This window comes from Leptinotarsa decemlineata, unplaced genomic scaffold (assembly GCF_025532065.1).
Source record: "Leptinotarsa decemlineata unplaced genomic scaffold, Ldec_3_MD MMD2_tig00026330_RagTag_RagTag, whole genome shotgun sequence".
NCBI lineage: Eukaryota > Metazoa > Arthropoda > Insecta > Coleoptera > Chrysomelidae > Leptinotarsa > Leptinotarsa decemlineata.
In genome coordinates this window covers 1438382-1457284 of record NW_027412690.1, presented here as the reverse complement: position 1 = coordinate 1457284, position 18903 = coordinate 1438382, and positions in this window count along the sequence as shown.

Genomic DNA, 18903 nt, shown 5'->3' with positions numbered 1-18903 from the left:
AGTTAACACAGTTTTGTGACTTCTGAAAATTGATCTCTCACCCCAAAAGGAAAACCTCTAAACCATATTTTTTTAACTTCTTGAATAGTGTCTTCAGTCAAGCCCAAGAATTACTCTGTTACAAATTACTTATACTTTTTTGAAAAATATTCATTTTTCACAAATTTACTCTAGATATGATTACTTGTTTCCCATATATATCCTATTTTTTCATATTCATACTAATTGAAAAAAAATTATTTCAAGTTTTCATTTAAAGTCGGAAAAAATTTATTGCTGAAAGCAAATATGAGAAACCAACTACGCGATCTGAAGCTACAGGATTGCAGCGAAAGTTACATCATTTAGAAACAACAATTCTAGTCATTGTTTGGAATGTAATTTTAGATCGATTTAATGCTGTTAGTAAGAAACTTCAAAAATCTCAAGCTGATTCATCATCTGTTATACAGATCTATAGTTCTTCGGCTCCATTTTTTTAGGACATGAGAGGCAGACAATTTTCCAAATATGGAGCCCAAGATTATTATCGTTATGATACTCGTCACAAAAAAACTAGAAAAATTTCAGCCAGATGAGTCGCAGCTAAATGAGAGAACCCTATTTTAGATAATTTGAGTGAGCAATTGGCCAGGCGTAAAAGTGCATATGAAACGCTTTACGAAAATTTTAATTTCTTTGATAATTTATCTGAAATAGATTCAAACGAATTGAAAAATCTTGCAATGTATTACATTTACAGACTCTTTGAGATATTTACCTTAATGTGGACATTGCTTTACGTATTTTTTTGAGTATTCGTGATACAAATTATTCAGGGGAAAGATCTTTTTCTATCTATTCACGTGCAAGTATATAATTAATATTTTTGCGCGGACCAAAGCCAGGAAAAATAATTTTTTTATATGACTAATATAAAATAATATTTATTCATTTGTTAACATTAACGGCAGCGCGATAAACAGGGCCTAGGGCGGCATCAAGCCTAAAGTCGGCACTGTTTCTATCTAGTACCTCCGTCAGGAAGTTAGTTTTACAAAACTACTTACTCCTTCTTTACCAAATCACCAGTAGGCACTTTAATGCCAAATCCTATAGCTCACTCACAGATTTTCACCTCTACCTCTATATTTCAGGAACTAAAACCAAACCTCGAACGAATATTGACGTTGAGGATGTCGCACCCGAAGTGTAGATCCTTTTCTATCATAATAACTAATAACAAACCTTTTTTTGTTTTTCAACTGTTAGTCAATCCACCTAATTTTTTTTCGTTATTTTTGTTGAACCGCCCAATTTTAGACTAATTTACTTTTCAACCTCGCTCTCTAGACTGGACCATATTCGAAAGTTTTTTATGGTTTGTATGACCTTCAACAGGGTCAGATCCGAATCGTAATTTTCAATTATCTCGGCAATATATTACTCATATTCGGCTGTTCAGATGATATGCATAGTTCAGCGAATATAAAAAATATTTATTATTTTAGTCTAATTGGAATTGACCACTTTTACTGTGCATCATGAAAATTAATAAACCTATCATTGAGAAGTTTGAAATAATACAAACGACTTCTAGGAATACAACGAATGAAATGAATTTCTTGATTACAGATAGGCCCACGTGTGCCATATCTTTAAGGCCTGATGATTTTCGAAGAACTAGAAATTGATCAGATATACCAGGTGTTACAAAAGCATTTGGCCAACTAGCAATTACTCCATACATGAGCATTGGTCTGACAATCATCACATACATGTAATGAATAATTTGTCCCCGAGCCCCAATATTTTTCACAAAAATCTTCGATATGTCCATGAAGATGGTCTGACTTCATGTAAAACCATGAGGGTTCCGGGGAATTTTTTTTGAAGGATAAAAACTGGATATTTCAATTCCACAAACAATGAAATAACCACACCTTATTGAAGAAAATTCAAGTTGAATCGTCCAGGTTCCTTCTAGGTAGTTATTGGGATTTCAGATATCTGCTTCCTCTGGCACTAACTTCAACACCGTCTTTGGCAGATCTGTAGAGTAGAGAGGGTGAGTGTAAGCCCACAGCACTTAGGCCACATGTGACCCATTGTACATGCTCCCGATGAGTTGTTCTCCTAGGTCATCGTCCATCCTGTCCTTTCCAGGAAGGTGGACAGGTCACTGGGAGACATCTCCTTTATATCGGCAGGTGTAGGCCAACCCTCGCCGAACACACACTCTCTTATTGACGATAACTTCGGGCACTCGCATTAGACATGTCTGACAGTTTCATCTTCCTGTTCACACATCCTGCATAGAGGTGTGTCCACCAGCCTCATATTATGGAGGAATTTTCTAGAGTTTTCATCTCTCAAAAACGACTGATAAGATTGATATTCAACCTGGGGTACCAAGAAAGTTGTAGACCCGTTTTCAAAAGAGAACGCTTGTTGACTGCACCCGCAATTTATATAATGAAATGTGTCATTTTTGTGCACTGGAACCTTGACTTGTATATAACGAACTTGAGCATTCACGGTCGTGATACTCGATATGCTACTGCTCTGAGGGTCCCTTCACATAAGAGTGATCATTTCAAAAAATCTCCATTATATAATGCCATAAATTTTTATAACAGACTGCCACTTTCTATAAAGAGATTGAATTCTTCAACTTTGTTCAGTAAGAAAGTTAAAAACTTATTACTGGACAAATGTTACTACAGTCATAAGGAATATTTAGAGGATTCTTTCACAGAAGGATAATAAGATATATAATCGTTCTAAATTTTCACTTGCTGTTTTGCTTTAGTTTCAGTGTTCTGACTGCCGATTTTATCGTTTTTTTTAATATGTGTGTGTACATGTTTGTAAATATATGTATATATATGTAAATATATACATATGTATATTTATTTGACTACGGCAAGCAAAATTGCCACATTTTTTATTCATTTTTTAATTAGCATTTTATATATCTACATGTACCTATATGTATATGCAAATATTAATTTTTATTCAAGCTTTGATTCCATAATTTTATTCATAAGTGACGTACTGTTTTTTGTAAATAATCATTGACCTACCATATATACGCTATGTATCACAAATGGTGAATAAATATTATTATTATTATTTTTCCTTAGTTGACAGTGGCCAGTTAGAAATCTTACTTTTAAGCGTAGATTTTTCCTGGTCATCGCCAGATATTTCTTCGGCGGCAGCTTTCCAGGGTCGCCCAATGTGATCCTGGCAAGATTGCATCCTTTGATTCCATCCCATCTCTTTAGGGATTGAGCATGGGTGTAACATTTGGCTAGTTCCGCAATTGTCGTAGTCATTAGGCCGTAGGTGCCACTGAGTCCTAAAATTCTTAGTCCAGCCGCTTCCTTGGCTAAAGAGTCGGCAATGCGATTACCTTTTCTCCTGTCGTGCCCTTTAACCCACCTCAGGATAATGTTATTATCTACCGAGGCTTTGGCTAAATCTTGGTGACACTCTAGTACTAGCCCTGAGGTTACACGTTGTCTGTTCAAGGCTAATAGGGCTTGTCTGCTATCAGTGCAGATTGTTATGTTTTTGCCAGATATTCATTTTCTGGTTATTTCTATTGTTGCGATTGAGATACCAGCCAGTTCTATTTGGACCACGCTAGTATTTTTTCCCATTACCCACTTAATTCTTAGGCTTCGTGATCTGGAGTACACTCCACATCCTGAGCCATCTTTGGTTTTTGAGCCGTTTGTATATATGCATATTGCATTTGTAGCATCTGACTCTGTGTTCTGTTTTATTTGTATTTTGTAGGGTTTCTCAAACACAAACCTGGGTTCAATTGCATCACTGGTTCAAGAGTTACCACAGAAGGGAAGGTAGTACTCCGCTTTGAGGAATTTGTGGAAAGCCCCTGGTGACTCTGAATCTAAAAGCCTCATCAAGAGTCGTAGTTAGCAGATCAAGCCAATTATAGTCGCTTCTAAGCCTGTTTCAGCCAAAGCTGATATAATAAATTGAGGTAAAATTTCCAATATAGAGGAATCTGGCCACCGTGGCAGAAAGTATGTCTTCCGACAGTTCAAGTCTTCACATATGGTGATTCAGACGACAGTGACCTATAAGTACTCCTGTTAGACAACATAGGCCATTCTTGCTGTAACCTTACATTTGTTGGATCGGTCGGTGTCGTTAGCCAGTCGGTTCGACGTGAGTGCTTTGTTCACTCACTCGAATTGACTGCCGTGTTGGTTGGTGGTTCAAGCCCCAGGCTGAACGATCGATTTTCACTTGCTATCGTCCAACCCGTGTTAGGACTCACACGTTAAAAGGTAAGACCTCGTTAAGCCTTAGATCGCACAAGTTTCGACTTCTGAGGGTTGTCGTTCGTAGGGGTGCGATAGCTGGTTAACGGAAATACAGATTTTAAACAAACATTTTTTTTTATTCTTGCAGTCTTGGGGCTTGATTCTGGAGTTATGGGAAAGTTGTTCACTTGGAAGTGACCTTAAAATAATATAATTTGAATAACACTACATTGTTAAATTTTCAATGAACAATTGACAAAACCGCAACACGTCACGTAGGTATTCAATTTTCAATAAGTGTTTGGCCAATTCCATCATATAAGGTAATTTGCATTCAGTGCATTTGTATTCAGTGTTTGTTTGGCAAAACGTGAAGAGGCAGTTTCTGGTCTGGTGAAACCGCTGGCAGCGCCCTCCCCAAGAGGGGAATCAACAACTGTATTACCTTCCAAACCATTGTAGGCATGAATTGAAACAATTTTCTTTTGCCAAAACCTTTCCCAGAAAATAATGTCGCTCGACTTGCGTTTCTCTAACAAATCATTAACGCCAGAAGTTAACATTTTACGTATCATGCAGGCCCATAGCACTTAGGCCACATGTGATCCATTGTACATCCTCCCGAGGAGTTGTCCTCTTAGGTCATCGTCCATCCTATCCTTTCCAGGAAGGTGGACAGGTCATTGGGAGACATCTCCTTTATATCGGCAGGTGTAGGCCAAGACTCGACGAACACACACTCTTATTGACGATAACTCCGGGTACTCGCATAGGACATGCCTGACAGTATCATCTTACTGTTCACACATCCTGCAATGCGATTATACCAACTTGGATATTGCTCGTTGAGTGCCAAGTGCGTCTCTCCACACATAAATCAGTGGTGTAGGTTTTAGCCTGAAATACAGTCGCATAGGTCCCCAGGCAGGTTGATATATCTATCCCGTGTCTGCGACTAAATGCACTTGCCCTAAAACCTGAAGGTGTTTTTAATTCATCTGTGAACCAACAGCCGTTTGCTCTTAGTTTTTTTGCTCTTGAAGTAAGGTTTCTCTGTCCTCTGGGTTAGGACTTTAAAGGACCGGTCTGCATAAGCTATTTTGACAGTTAGCAATATGCACAATTCTGTATGTTTTCCATCTAGCGTCTCTCTCCGGTAGGATGCGGAGGAAAGTGGATTTACAAGTATTTCCATGGCTACGAACGGTGTAGAGCAGATGGCACCGGAAATAGACAAGTAAACCTGTCTCTGTACACTAGAAAAATTCGCATGAGCCTTTCGATGTGAAAGTTTCGGCCACCAAGCAATTGCTTAATACGTGATCGTTGGTCTTACAATCATCACATATATACAATGAACTTGTTGGGCCTACGACCACAAGATCCTTCGATATGTCTGTAGGAATAGTCTGACTTTGTATTGAACTTCTTTCAAATAAGCATACCAGGTGATTTTTCATCTAGGATAATACCTAGATATTTCACTTCCGCTGCAAGAATAATAATTTTATTCTTCATCTTCGTGTAAAGGACCAACTGCCAACATTGTGCAACGTTCTTTGGAGGTCAGTAGAGGATCCATTTGTTCTGTCAACGACATGAAGCAAATTTTGAAGTAACCACAGAAAGGGGATAAGCTCCCCACCCTGTGGACATTCCCTGATGGCCTCTAACCTGATGGCCTCGTCTTAGTGGCTGTTTTATTTAAGAAGCTTGGCGTGTTATGGCCGAATCTATGATTTTTTTTACTGATTGATGTAGATCCATAGTAATTTCAAAAACTACACCTCACGATTTTATCTCCATAAACTTTATTTAAAAAATATATGACAACATGTTTCGCTAGCACAGTAGCTTTTTCAAGTGATAAATCACTGAGGTGTAGTTTTTGAAATTATGATTTTTCAGATTCAATAGATTTAGGTACATGTAGGAAGGTTCCGTGTGAGTGGATCTATTGCAACTCGAAGGGGTTCATTGCGATTCATAAATTTAGGTACTGCATTGTCCAATGCTCCTTCGATATCGAAAAGAATGTCACCTAAAAAACATATCGCCTCGCGGCATACATCATCGCACATACAAAGTTATCAAATGTATCCCACTCCTGCCCCCGAAACATCGCAACAATTAACATCCCGTTACAGCTAGCGACCTCTCCGCAGGGGCTTCTGTCGGTGTCCGATATGGCGGCGTTTGCGGTGGCCTGTGGCCGCCCCAACCGCCTCATTAGCAGGCCCTCGCGGTACGTCGCGCACTTTATCAACATTAAATTAGCCGATGCCGCATTACTAAACACTGCACTTTGCCGGGCCGGTACATAGCCCGCACCTACTAACACGTTTCACTGTATATTTTACACTAAGTGCGACGCGGTTATGGAGTAATTGCCCTCCGAGTCATGTTCTGTCATGTACACTTTAATGTCGACCCGTATCGACTGCGGTCGCTTCCGCCAGTTTGGCTAGATTGGGTTGTTTTGCAGATGATTACATTGTTAACAATTCTCACTTTCGTGCAGAACGAAACACATCGAAGTTCAACAGAGAATAAAATACTTTATGAATTAGTCTTTGTTCCTACACTACAGCAAGCTCTAAACTCATTGATCTTCGAAGTTTTTTGATCAACAAAACACAAATGGTCAAAATTAATAATAAATATAGTAAGAGAGACCCGGGCCCGCTGTAACAAAATTTTTGCCTTTTTCAGCATGAATATTTACCTAGCTATCTGTAGAGTAGGGAGAGTGAGTGTAGACCCGCAGCACTTAGGCCATATGTGACCCATTATACATCCTCCTGAGGAGGTGTCCTCCTAGGTCATCGTCCATCCTGTCCTTTCCAGTAAGGTGAACAGGTCACTAGAAGACATCTCCTTTATATTGGCAGGTGTAGGCCAAGACTCGCCGAACACACACTCTCTTATTGACGATAACTCCGGGCACTCGCATAGGACATGCCTGATAGTCTCATCTTCCTGTTCACACATCCTGCAATGCGATTATACCAACTTGGATATTGCTCGTTGAGTGCCAAGTGCGTCTCTTCACACATAAATCAGTGGTGTAGGTTTTAGCCTGAAATACAGTCGCATAGGTCCCCAAGCAGGTTGATATATCTATCCCGTGTCTGCGACTAAATGCACTTGCCCTAAAACCTGAACACACACTCTCTTTGGCAATCTTGAGGTGTTTCACCGTGGCCTCCTCGAAGGTGCAGCGACATTACTATCGTTGCGCGGCTTCTTCAACCTTCTTCGTGGAGGTGAACAAATGAACTTTCCTGCAGGGGCAGCCGGTTCCTTGCCTTTATTCAAGGCGGAGTTCTTGGCGCTCGGAGTTCTTGGCGCTCCTGCAAGGGCAGGAAGTGCCCTTACTGTTGGAGGTAGAGTGGAGGAGGAGGGTGCACTTATAGTTGCTGCCACTCCTGCCTCTTTCGCTCTCTTTCTCCTTTTGGCCTCGGCGCCGCAAATGCGCTTACGCCTTGGCCTTTATATTACATCACGAGGTGATCTGCTATGTTCAGCCTCATTCCAAACGGTAGATTGGGGTGGACATTTCTGTTCATCCCCAGCCACCGCCTTTGATTGAGGTGAGCACTTCTGTCCAGCCTCGAGATTGGTTTTTGTTTTTATTATTTCTGTTTTTGTGTTTGTTTCATTCATGTGTGTTCCCACGAGTAGCAATGGAAGAGTTGATCACCTCTGACAGAGCCCCGCATTACCAGAGGTAGGCTGATTACAATGAGGTTTCGCCCGGTTCCCCAAGGGGATTGTTCGTGACCGCATATCACCCTGCGGCCATGCAGCTGTCGCACGATACCTTACACCTTAGCTTGGGTAGGCTGGTCCACGGTGGCATGTTTTGCAAAGGCTTTTGGGGAGTTTTAGTTTCCCTCACCCTACTTATATCTGTCCCTGACCAGGAGTCCGGCGACCCCGTCCGTAAGGCCACATTGGCTTCCCGGACAGGGCCTCCAGTCCCCTGGCCGATCCCCTATCCGACACCCGGGGACGCGTCCGATAGGTAGCCCAACCCACGGGTATTCACCTAGCTATTTTTTTCACAAAATATTTAAAATCTATTGGAAACATTTTTGCTCCACAGAATAAAATGCTGTCTCTCATCGCGTGTTTCCTTAACCTAGATAAAATCATCAGGAAATGACTGAAACACAACAAAAAAATTGAAAATTTTGACTAGTTTAAGCTAGAACATTTTTCGGACCAACTTTTTTCTTACAACTTACCTATAGACCGGAGAAAGGTTTATCAGTGCCTGGGGTAAGATGTAACAAGAGTTATTTTTGAAATAAAGGAGAAGTAAAAGAAAAAATAACTAAGGTATTTTTATTTTTCAAATAAAAAAATAGAAAAACTTCATTTCTACAAACTTAAATATTAAAAAAATGAATCTTGTTAGAAAAAACATTCAATATTTTTTTTTAAATAAAAAAAATGTCCAGGAAAAAGTTAACAAAACAACGAACATGTTCATTCTTAAAAACTTTCGGACGTATTTAACTGCATTTTTTTTGGTTTGATCGATCTCCTTGGCTTTTTTGACAAATTTTGTTCGACTTCTAAACTTCTTTTCCATGCGTATCAGTCAATACTAACGACTTTTTTTTCTTTCTGCCCCTTGTAGGTGTCTGATGATTTTTTGACTTGGATAATGGCCGTCCAAATTCCGATAAAAAGATTAAAGAATTTTGGTTACCAAAAGAGGTACTTGCAACAGAACATAAACTGACATCTTTCGATGTTGACGGCTTGTTTTCAAACTGACTATTTTGAATCGCTGAATCTTTATCTTTTATGATGACTCCTTTTGGTTTCTGAGATTCTTCTTCATCAAGTTTCTTGACGTCAAGATAAAAATGCTAGTACTCTTTGTTCTTTGAGCTCTACTCAAGAGCACGTTTTTGGAAGCACAGTAAAAAGTGAAAATATCAAAGAGTCGAGAGAGAGTATGTGTTTATTATCCAAGATACAGGTCCTTATTGACAAACACTGGTAAAAAGAGGACATGTAAATAACCACATTCAGATAAATATACAATTAGATAATTACATGAGTCTTTGATCAGGGATGATTAATGATAATTAATTGCATTATGTGTTGTTATTTTCATATAAAGATTCATTCTCGTAAAGGAGACATGTAGCTTCTAAAACGTAGATTGAGGTTAGTGTCAGTATTCCGTGTTTCAGGAAAAGAGGTTTGCAGGAACTCAACCTATTTACTTGGCACAAATAGCGCACCTCTCGCTTTTGCAGCAAAAATACACTCTCAAAGAGGTCATTACTACATGAACCCCAGAACTGGATTGTGTACCACAAGTTTGACTCAATGAGAGAAAAATTGACATTTTTCGCCGCAGCAAAACCGAACTCTTCAGCTGTAGAGCTAAGGGAAAAAAAGCCGGATGATCTTTTTTTGTTCAGCATGTTAATATGATTTGTTGTACGACAATGTTAGATATCAGGCCTGATTTTATTCATTCTGAATACTTTCCAATTCAAGAACCACCTAAAACATATTCCCTCACATTACTAACAGAGCAATACCAATTTATTTGGAGTTCAAAGAAGAAAACACAAATATCACGTGTAAAAATGTTATAAAGAGCCAGGCACTTTGTTTGTATCTGAAAAATGTTTGTCTCGCCAAATTACCCTCCAAATCAAAAACAATAGGTACAGCTGATTAACTGAGAAACAGATTTCAACAGATTTTTCCAGGTTCTATAGTTTGCAGAACTGAATATCGTTTGAATATACTCTTCCATTTGAGAGAAATTTTTTATCTTTGCCATTGATATCAAATTTTCAAAAGAATGTCTAGACTGAGTGTTCTATTGAAGCTGATATCAAAATATGACTTATAATAGATACTTAACAAATCTTATTCATCTAAAGAGTCTTCCAGTGATGACCTCTATAGGTAAGATATTCTCATTCAAAGAAGTTCCTAGAAAAATGACTACCTACAGTTGGTGCAACGAAATATCACACACATAAAATACGCAATAATTCATCCTTTTCTTCAACATATAAAAAACGAAAAAAAATCAGCTAACATTCACTTTTGATCATGAAGAGCTCTTGTTTGGATAATAGTTTCCACTCGGTACATCGATGAGAGAATGCTTTACAAACTATATATTATCGTTTGAAAGTTAATATTGTTGCTTGAAAATTTTCTGCAGTTTCAATTCTTTAAGTCCACACACATATCTGTTATTACATCTAATAATGAACTGTGCACATTTCATATTCTAATAATCTAATAATCATGACCTTTGATAAAATTTACCCAAACAAAATTATGCTCACAACTATCAATTTTAATTGAGAAACAATCAGTATCTATCTACATAAAGGCGTCACAAAACATCACAATGTTGAACAAAACCATCGCAATTGCAACCTTTCTTCATTAAGCGTGTATAAGGCCACTTGCATTTATTGTGTATCATGATAATTTCAATTTCGCGACAACTCTTAAGAAACTAATTCAAATTGTATGCTATGAAGAGCAATTATAATATGCATAAGATACTTGAGGTAACAAACATATTCAATTGAAAACTATTATTATTATATCCGTCTAAATAGCTTTCCAGTCAAAACATTATGTGTGACTATTTTGTTAAACATATAAATGGGTATAGCAAGCTATCCTTAAAAGATGGGCATATGCCATCGCGGACTTTTTTGTAGACCTGCAAAAAAACAGTACCTGATGAATTATTCTGTTATATTCCAAAGATATAAGGCAGCGTTGTCAATTAAACTTTCCCGGCTCCATATCACCACCGCTTTGACTTCGCACGGATACAAGGTGAAGTCGTGAAATTATATTACCTTTTGATGAATTTCCTCATTCAAAGATTATGTTGTTCGGAGCAGCAGGTACGTCGCTTCGTTTCGTTTTTATTACTTCAGTAACTCATTTCAGATGTACAAATTATAATGACGCGTGTGTAATCTTTCACTGCTCCAACTGTACCTTGAATGTTTTGACACAATTTATTGTATGATATGGTATTGCATGGTCGGTCGGTAGCTGGTCGGTTCGACGTGGGTGTTCACTCACTCAAATCGACCGCCGTGTTAGTCGGTGGTTCAAACCGCAGGATGGTTAACAAAAAACATATTTCAAACATGAATAGTACTGAAGTTTTTCCCAACACCAAACCGTCAGTTTAACAGCTCGACACGTGTTTCGATCACCAAGTGATCATCTTCAAGAGGAAAATCAAGATTTTAAACATGTTTTTAAACTATCTTCAAGCTATTTGTGATTCCCTTCGAAAATTTTCCCGTGCTGTCATTGATGTCCTAGCGGGTTTTTCATTTCCTCGCATAAAACGAGGTAATTTCCATCAAATATGTTGCCGATCGGGCATAAACCAAATACTATCCCAACGTTATTTATCGACCATTATTCACCATTAATGCAAGCTCTATAATATTGACTGTTATAATACATCATTTCGTATTAATTTGAAATATTCATTCATAAACCCTAAACCCGTTGGTTACGGCCGTTTCAATTTACCGAATCTGTATCCGTAGCGAGCAAACGGGCAGACAAGTAGATCCATTAGCTTTTGTATGGTGAGATTTGTTGGCGGATCATCAGTAATGCGAAATACGTATTCGAGGTAATTTGAAGTTGCCAAAATTATACGGTATCCTAAGATAGAAGTATTTTAACTATCATGAAGTTTTTCAAAATTGGTCCTTCCAGCTGGATCCCGAAAAAAATGACACTTGCGAGACGTCGTAATTTTCCACTATGAATGAAATAAAAAATAGTGAAGATCTGAAAAACAATTCTTGATCACTTTGACAAAGGGCTTTTTCGTCGATATGTCATCAACTTTTATACAAGCGAGAAAAAAATTGTGAACGAAAATTATTATGAAGGATCTTACGATTGATTCACTGGGGAAATTATTGGGGAAATTGGATTCATATTGAGAAAAACATCAGGACGCTCAGGAGTTCCTTCTTTAACTTTCAGAAGGTTTACATGATGACGTTAATAGAAATAATGAGAAACCTAAACTGATCTTAACGGAGATTGACGAATAATTGAGCGATAGGGAAAAAGCACAAGAGTCATGGCTGATATATTCGAGTGTAAATAACTCACAGTGAACACACTGTAGACACTGATCAGTAACCTTCGATACTTTCTGGGATTTGTCAGAAAGAACTGGCCAATTGAGCTTGTCACAATGCTTGGATTCCTTCACGAGAGTGGAGACTTTAGATGGACATGAAAAACAGACGTGTTCGAATTGCAAAAAAATACACCATCTATCCATCTATCAATAAGTTTCCCCGTATTTTAGTCAAAGGTTCATTATACATCCTCCCGAGGAGTTGTCCTCCTAGGCCATCGTCCATCCTGTCCTTTCCAGGAAGGTGGACAGGTCACTGGGAGACATCCCTTCATATCGGCAGGTGTAGGCCAAGACTGACCGAACACACACTCTCTTATATTGACGATAACTCCGAGCACTCGCATTGGACATGCCTGACAATCTCATCTTCCTGTTCACACATCCTGCATAGTGTGTCTACTAGCCCCATATTATGGAGGTGTTTCCTTAATTGAGAGTGACCAGTCAGAAATCCTACTGTTAAGCGTAAATTTTCCTGGTCATCGCCAGATATTTCTTTGGCGCCTGCTTCCCAGGGTCGCCCAAGGTGATCCTGGCAAGATTGAATACTTTGATTCCATCCCATCTCTTTAGGGATTGAGCATGGGTGAAACATTTGGATAGTTCCGCAATTGTCGTAGTCATCAGGCCGTAGGTGCCACTGGGTCCTAAAATTCTTAGTCCAGCCGCTTCCTTGGCTAAAGAGTCGGCAATGCGATTACCTTTACTTCTGTCGTGCCCTTTAGATAATGTTATTATCTACCGAGGCTTTGGCTAAATCTTGGTGGCACTCTAGTAAGTACTAGCCCTGAGGTAACACGTTGTCTGTTCAAGGCTGATAGGGATTGTCCACTATAATTGCCAGAAATTCCTTTTCTGGTTATTTTTTGTGGCGATTGAGATACCAGCCAGTTCTGTTTGGACCACGCTGGTATTTTTCCCATTCCCCACTTAATCCTTAGGCTTAGTGATCTGGAGTACACTCCACATCCTGAGCGTTATTTGGTTTTTGAGCCGTCTGAATATATGCGCATTGCATTTGTAGCATCTGACTCTGTGTTCTGTTTTATTTGAATTTTGTAGGGTTTATTACACATAAACCTGGGTTCAATTGCATCACTGGTTGCCTGCAGCAGAGGTTGCTCAGTAAGCGCATGTCACCAATTTGAGCATAAATTTGTGCATTTTAAACCGATAGCCACATTTTAAACTGTTACATATAGTTTCACAACAGTAGCAAATAGTTCTAAGCAATACTTCTGGAATTATTTCCTTTTCTGTATATTTGGGCGTAATGCCACGTTAATGTTGCTTCCAGCCCCAATCTGTTGCTGTCAGTTCATTACCCATCTATGTTTGAAACTGATAATATGCCTTGAAACAATATTATTCTGCTGCTTCTTCTGTGGGTGGAGGGTTTGCCAAAATGAAAACTGATTTAATTTTTGCCAATTGATTTTTTTAAATTTACATTTATAAATAAATTTGATTAATTGTTATCCATTTTATTATATCTTCTTAACCTGCATATCTAATAAAAAAACATTGGCCAAATTTGACAAATTTTTAGCGACTAATATTGAAATTACGATACTTTTCTTACGTTCTCTTTTATGAAAACTAGAAAACGTTGCACCTTTGAGATACCGCAGAGGATGTTTCTTTCAGTCTTTTGAAATATTATTTTAGACCTGTTTATTTTGTAAAATTATCAAATATTTTTATATGCACACTACAATCATTTAACTGAATAATAATTACCAAAGTTTCATAGTAATAATCATATCAACCAATTTCATCAATTAATGATTGATTGCTTTACTATTTTTCAAATAAGTTTCATAGTCTAAATTAATTATATACTTGTTAGCTAATCTTTAAATTATGTGAATTTTGTTTCGTTTTGGATTTCGAAAGAAAAATTGTTGACTTGAACGTTTCACGATAAAATTAAAACTCTAAATTGCATCCGTGCCAAACCGGGGCAGATCTCTATGATAAAAAAAATTTCTTACAAAAAATGTCTACGTGTGTGTATATATTCAATTTCGGTATCTCATAGCTAGACAATTTGATTGAACAAAGAAAATTTGCCAGGAAAATCATAAGCAGTGCATTACACTCATCCAAATTAATAGATTTGTAATCGCATGCATGATATTTTATAATTACGTATCGCGAGTAGTAATTAAATTAATCTAGTGTGACACATCATTTTGAAAATTAACGTGGATATATTTCAGGCTTTGTTCACACAAATTGTTTTCAACAGTTTTAGGCCAATCATTATTTTTTCTTGGCATAAACATGTAGAATTATAACAGATTATTTCGAAACAGTACCATGTGCATATGCCAAAACCATTCGCTAAATTTAGCTTTGTCGAAAAGTAGCAAAGTACAAGCTGTTAGGAATACACTTGGTATCATGAAAGAAGAGTCTACTTTTTTAGCATATCATCCAAACGAAATCATATTCTTCAAAGCATTTTAGGCCACAAAATTAAAAATGACTGTAGAAAGGTACGAGGCCATTTTGGAGTTTGAAGATCTTCCCATAATTACAGAAGCCCTACAAATTATTTCAAATTCGCAAGGTAATTCTACTTTCATCAAATATCTCTGTCTGCTAAATTCAATTGCTACTTGTGAGTTTGTCAAAAATATTCATTGTCTAAGTGATGTGCTAAATAGAAGAGTTATTCTCAGCAAATATCTCCATAAAAAGAAAATTCAGATTCAGCCATGCTCATCAAAAGGTAAAGCATACAAAAGACACGCTAAAAGAAAAAAGAGCAAAGTGTGATCAGGTCTTTCCGCTGATCTTTGAAAAAGCAAAGCAGTCAATGGAAAAGATAGGGCGTGGAAGAACGTCTTCCGCGTTTAGGTGGAAAACAAATCAACCGGCGGAAGAACTGGGCGTCACGTCAGCTCCCATGCGGTTTTTGATGGTTGAAAACGTATTGGAAAGGTCAAAAACTCAAGTGAGTGCCCCACGAATTGAACGATCGAGGGAAATTGTCACGTTCCGAAGTTTGTACTTCTTTGCTTTTGCTTAAACAATACGATCCTTTTTTGGATCGAATCATAACGTGTGGCGAAAAGTGGATCCTTTACGACAACAGGAGACGTTATGGACACTGGTTGGACACCGATGAGCCACACAGGCACTTCTAAAGCTGAAAACCCACGAAAAAAGATCATGGTTACTGCATGGTGTTCAACAGCCTCCAAAAATCTCGCCTACCGGCAGTGACGCAAAAATCCCAGTACCGAAAACCGAACTAGGTTTGTTAATGCTCGCAACAGCTGCAAACTTAACTTCACAATCAGAGAATTGGGGATAAACTGTTTGCCAATCCCAACAGGTCTAGATACTTCTGGTCGGTAGCTAAAGCTGTTAATCAGAAATTTACAAAATCCACAATTCCACCACTAACACAAGCGGATGGTTCAATTGCAACAACGGCAATAGAGAAAACAAATCTACTAGCTGAACAATTTTTGTCCCACTCCACTGTCGATTTTCTGGGAAACGTACCACCCACTATTCCCACACTGGAATCCACAGTGCCGGGTTTAGTCAGGCGAATTTTGAAACAGCTCAATATCAACAAGGTGGCTGGCCCTGATAAAGTGCTCGTCATCGTACTTAAAAAGTGCGCAAATGAACTCGCACCAGTATTTTGCAGACTTTTTAACCTATCTTATAAGAAAGGGGTTGGAAGGTTGTTGGAAGATTTCTTGCGTTCAGCCTATTCCCAAAAAGGGCAAAAAAAACCTTCCAGTCGCTTTGCTATCAGTGATAGAAAACCCCAACCTCAAATATTTGGAAGGCTTCAACATCTTGATCGATCATCAATATGGCTTTAGGAAATAAAGATCAACAGGCGACCTTCTATCGTATGTCTCCCATATTTGGAATAACGTATCCGAGAAACATGGAGAATCAAGAGCTGTTGCGCTTGATTTTTCTAAAGCCTTTGACTGTGTATGGCATGAGGGTTTGCTGGCCAAACTGTGCTATGGCATAGTTTGGCCAGCTATGGCTGATGCTAAGGCTTGTCGGATCATTTTTGTGTATAGCTTCCTGAAAAAGCGTTCCCTGCAAGTGGCCGTCGATGGATATCTCTCGAATACTTTCATTATCAACGGTGGTTGATCAGGGATCCATATTGTCTCCAACCTTCTCTTTATTGTATATCAACGACTTATTGGAAAAAACCAAAAATCCAATTTATTGCTTTGCTGACGACAGCACACTTGTCTCGTCATTTCATTTGAATTCCAGGACATTGGCTACGAAGGCACATCTTCACCGGCAGCAAAAGGTTGCGTATTTCAATGATAATCTAGAAGTGATTTCAAATTGGGGTGAAAGTAACAAGGTTCAATTAAATGCCACAAAAACCCAGGCCTCGGTTTTCTCCAAGAAGATAAATGTCTCCGAACTGTATATAAAAATTTCAGGTCAGACGATTCCGCTTTCTGCTTCGATAAGTTTGTTGGGGGTTTAACTGGACACCAATATGTCTTGGCACCGTCATGGCGCTGGAATTGCAAAGGCTGTTTCTCAAAAGCTTGGAACACTGTTCCAAACCAGAAAACTGTACATACCTCAGCAACTTTTGATGCTTTATAAAGCTCAGACCAGACCTTCCTTGGAGCTTTGCCCATAAACATACCCTGAAATTGCTGGATTCCATCCACAAAAGAGCCATCCGCCTGATTGGAGACACGAACATCACGTGCAAGCTCAATAGTCTGGAACATCGGTTAGAGATTTGTCTGTCTTCTATAGATACTTTCACGGGAAGTATTCAAGTGACTTGGCACATTTGATTACACCAAGAGCGGTATATATCAGAAATACGCGACGGACTGTGGCTGCTCATCGTTTTTAGGTTCAACTCAGAACACCTCGAACTTCACTGTTTAATAACTCTTTCATCTGGAGAACTGCGTTTATGTGAAACAAACTTCCTGAGAACGTTTTTCCAAATGGATTCAATCTCTTCAAATCCAATGTGAATCACTACTTTCGCACAGGCACCGCTCTGCGAGCGCCTTAAAGATTTTCCTGTAGTGCTTGTGTTTTGAGTTAAAAAACTGTTGTGATTCACTATAACTTCCTGCAACTGGACCAAAGCATCACAGTAGAGTCCTACAGTGAGGAAATCGATGAAATGTACCAAAAATTGCATCAGCAGCAACCGGCACTGGTCAACAGAAAAGGTCCGATCCTCCTCCACGACAACGCCCCTCCGCACCTTTCACAAATCACGCCAATCAGGACGGAGCAAAAAAGGCCGTCGTCGACTTCATGGAATCCCGAGTACACAATGTTTATGCTGACGGAATTAATCGACATGTGTTATGTCGACAAAATGCACCCATTGCTATTGAATTGAAACCTAGTAGTTTCAGTGTTTCATATATATTTTCCAGAATTAAATTATAAAACCCTCTTCGTTTATCTAGTCCGGTCAAATTAGACTAAAAAATAAGAGTGAAGGTACATAAATTTACAACAAGCTGCAAATGCGTGTGATTGTTCAAAACATAGTTGAAAATAAGATTTTAAAATTCCTAATGATTGCGATGCCTGGAAAAAATGTATTCGAGGTCAAAGGTCAAAAATCTCGAAAAAAAATTGGTTTTTCGCGATTTTCAGGAAAACGGAAGTTTTATCATAAAATAACTCAGATAAAAATTGTAGATCATAAAATTCTCTACAAAAGATGTATCAATACTTTTTTTTCTTAGAGCCACCGTTTCTGAGATACGACGAGTCAAATAGTTGTAAAAGTTGTAATCGTCATTATATGCATAAGTATGCCACGTATATACATCTCTGAAGTTGTAATTTAAGTTAAAATATTTTTCTATTGGTATACATAAGTATAAATATAAGAATATCAGGTTATAAAGCTCGTGAAGTTGGACTTCCCTCAATGGCGAAAATAACAGCGATGAGTAGTACTATAAAAGTTCACGAAGAAAAAGTACCTGTTGACCCTGTATTATTGTTCCAGCGCATGATTATTACTGCAGCATTTTAAGATGGAATTGAGAAATATTTTGAATATGAATTGGCTCCCTACCCTTTATCGTTGTTTGATGAGCTCGGGATGCGTAAAACTCAGAAGTCTGCCATTTACGATTGGTCAATATTGAAATTAACAATACTAATACGACATACATCATTGACGGTGGATACTTACTACATCGTGTTGTGTGGGATATTGAAGAAACATTTAGCATTATTTTAGATGAATACGTTCAGTATGTACGTAGACATTTTGGTGCCAGAATCACGGTCATATTTGATGGCTATGACGATTGCATGAGAAATATTAAAGCTACAGAACAACGTCGTCGAACTTGAGAAACATCTTTATCTTCCGATATTCTATTTGATGAACTTATGACAGTTCCTACCAGT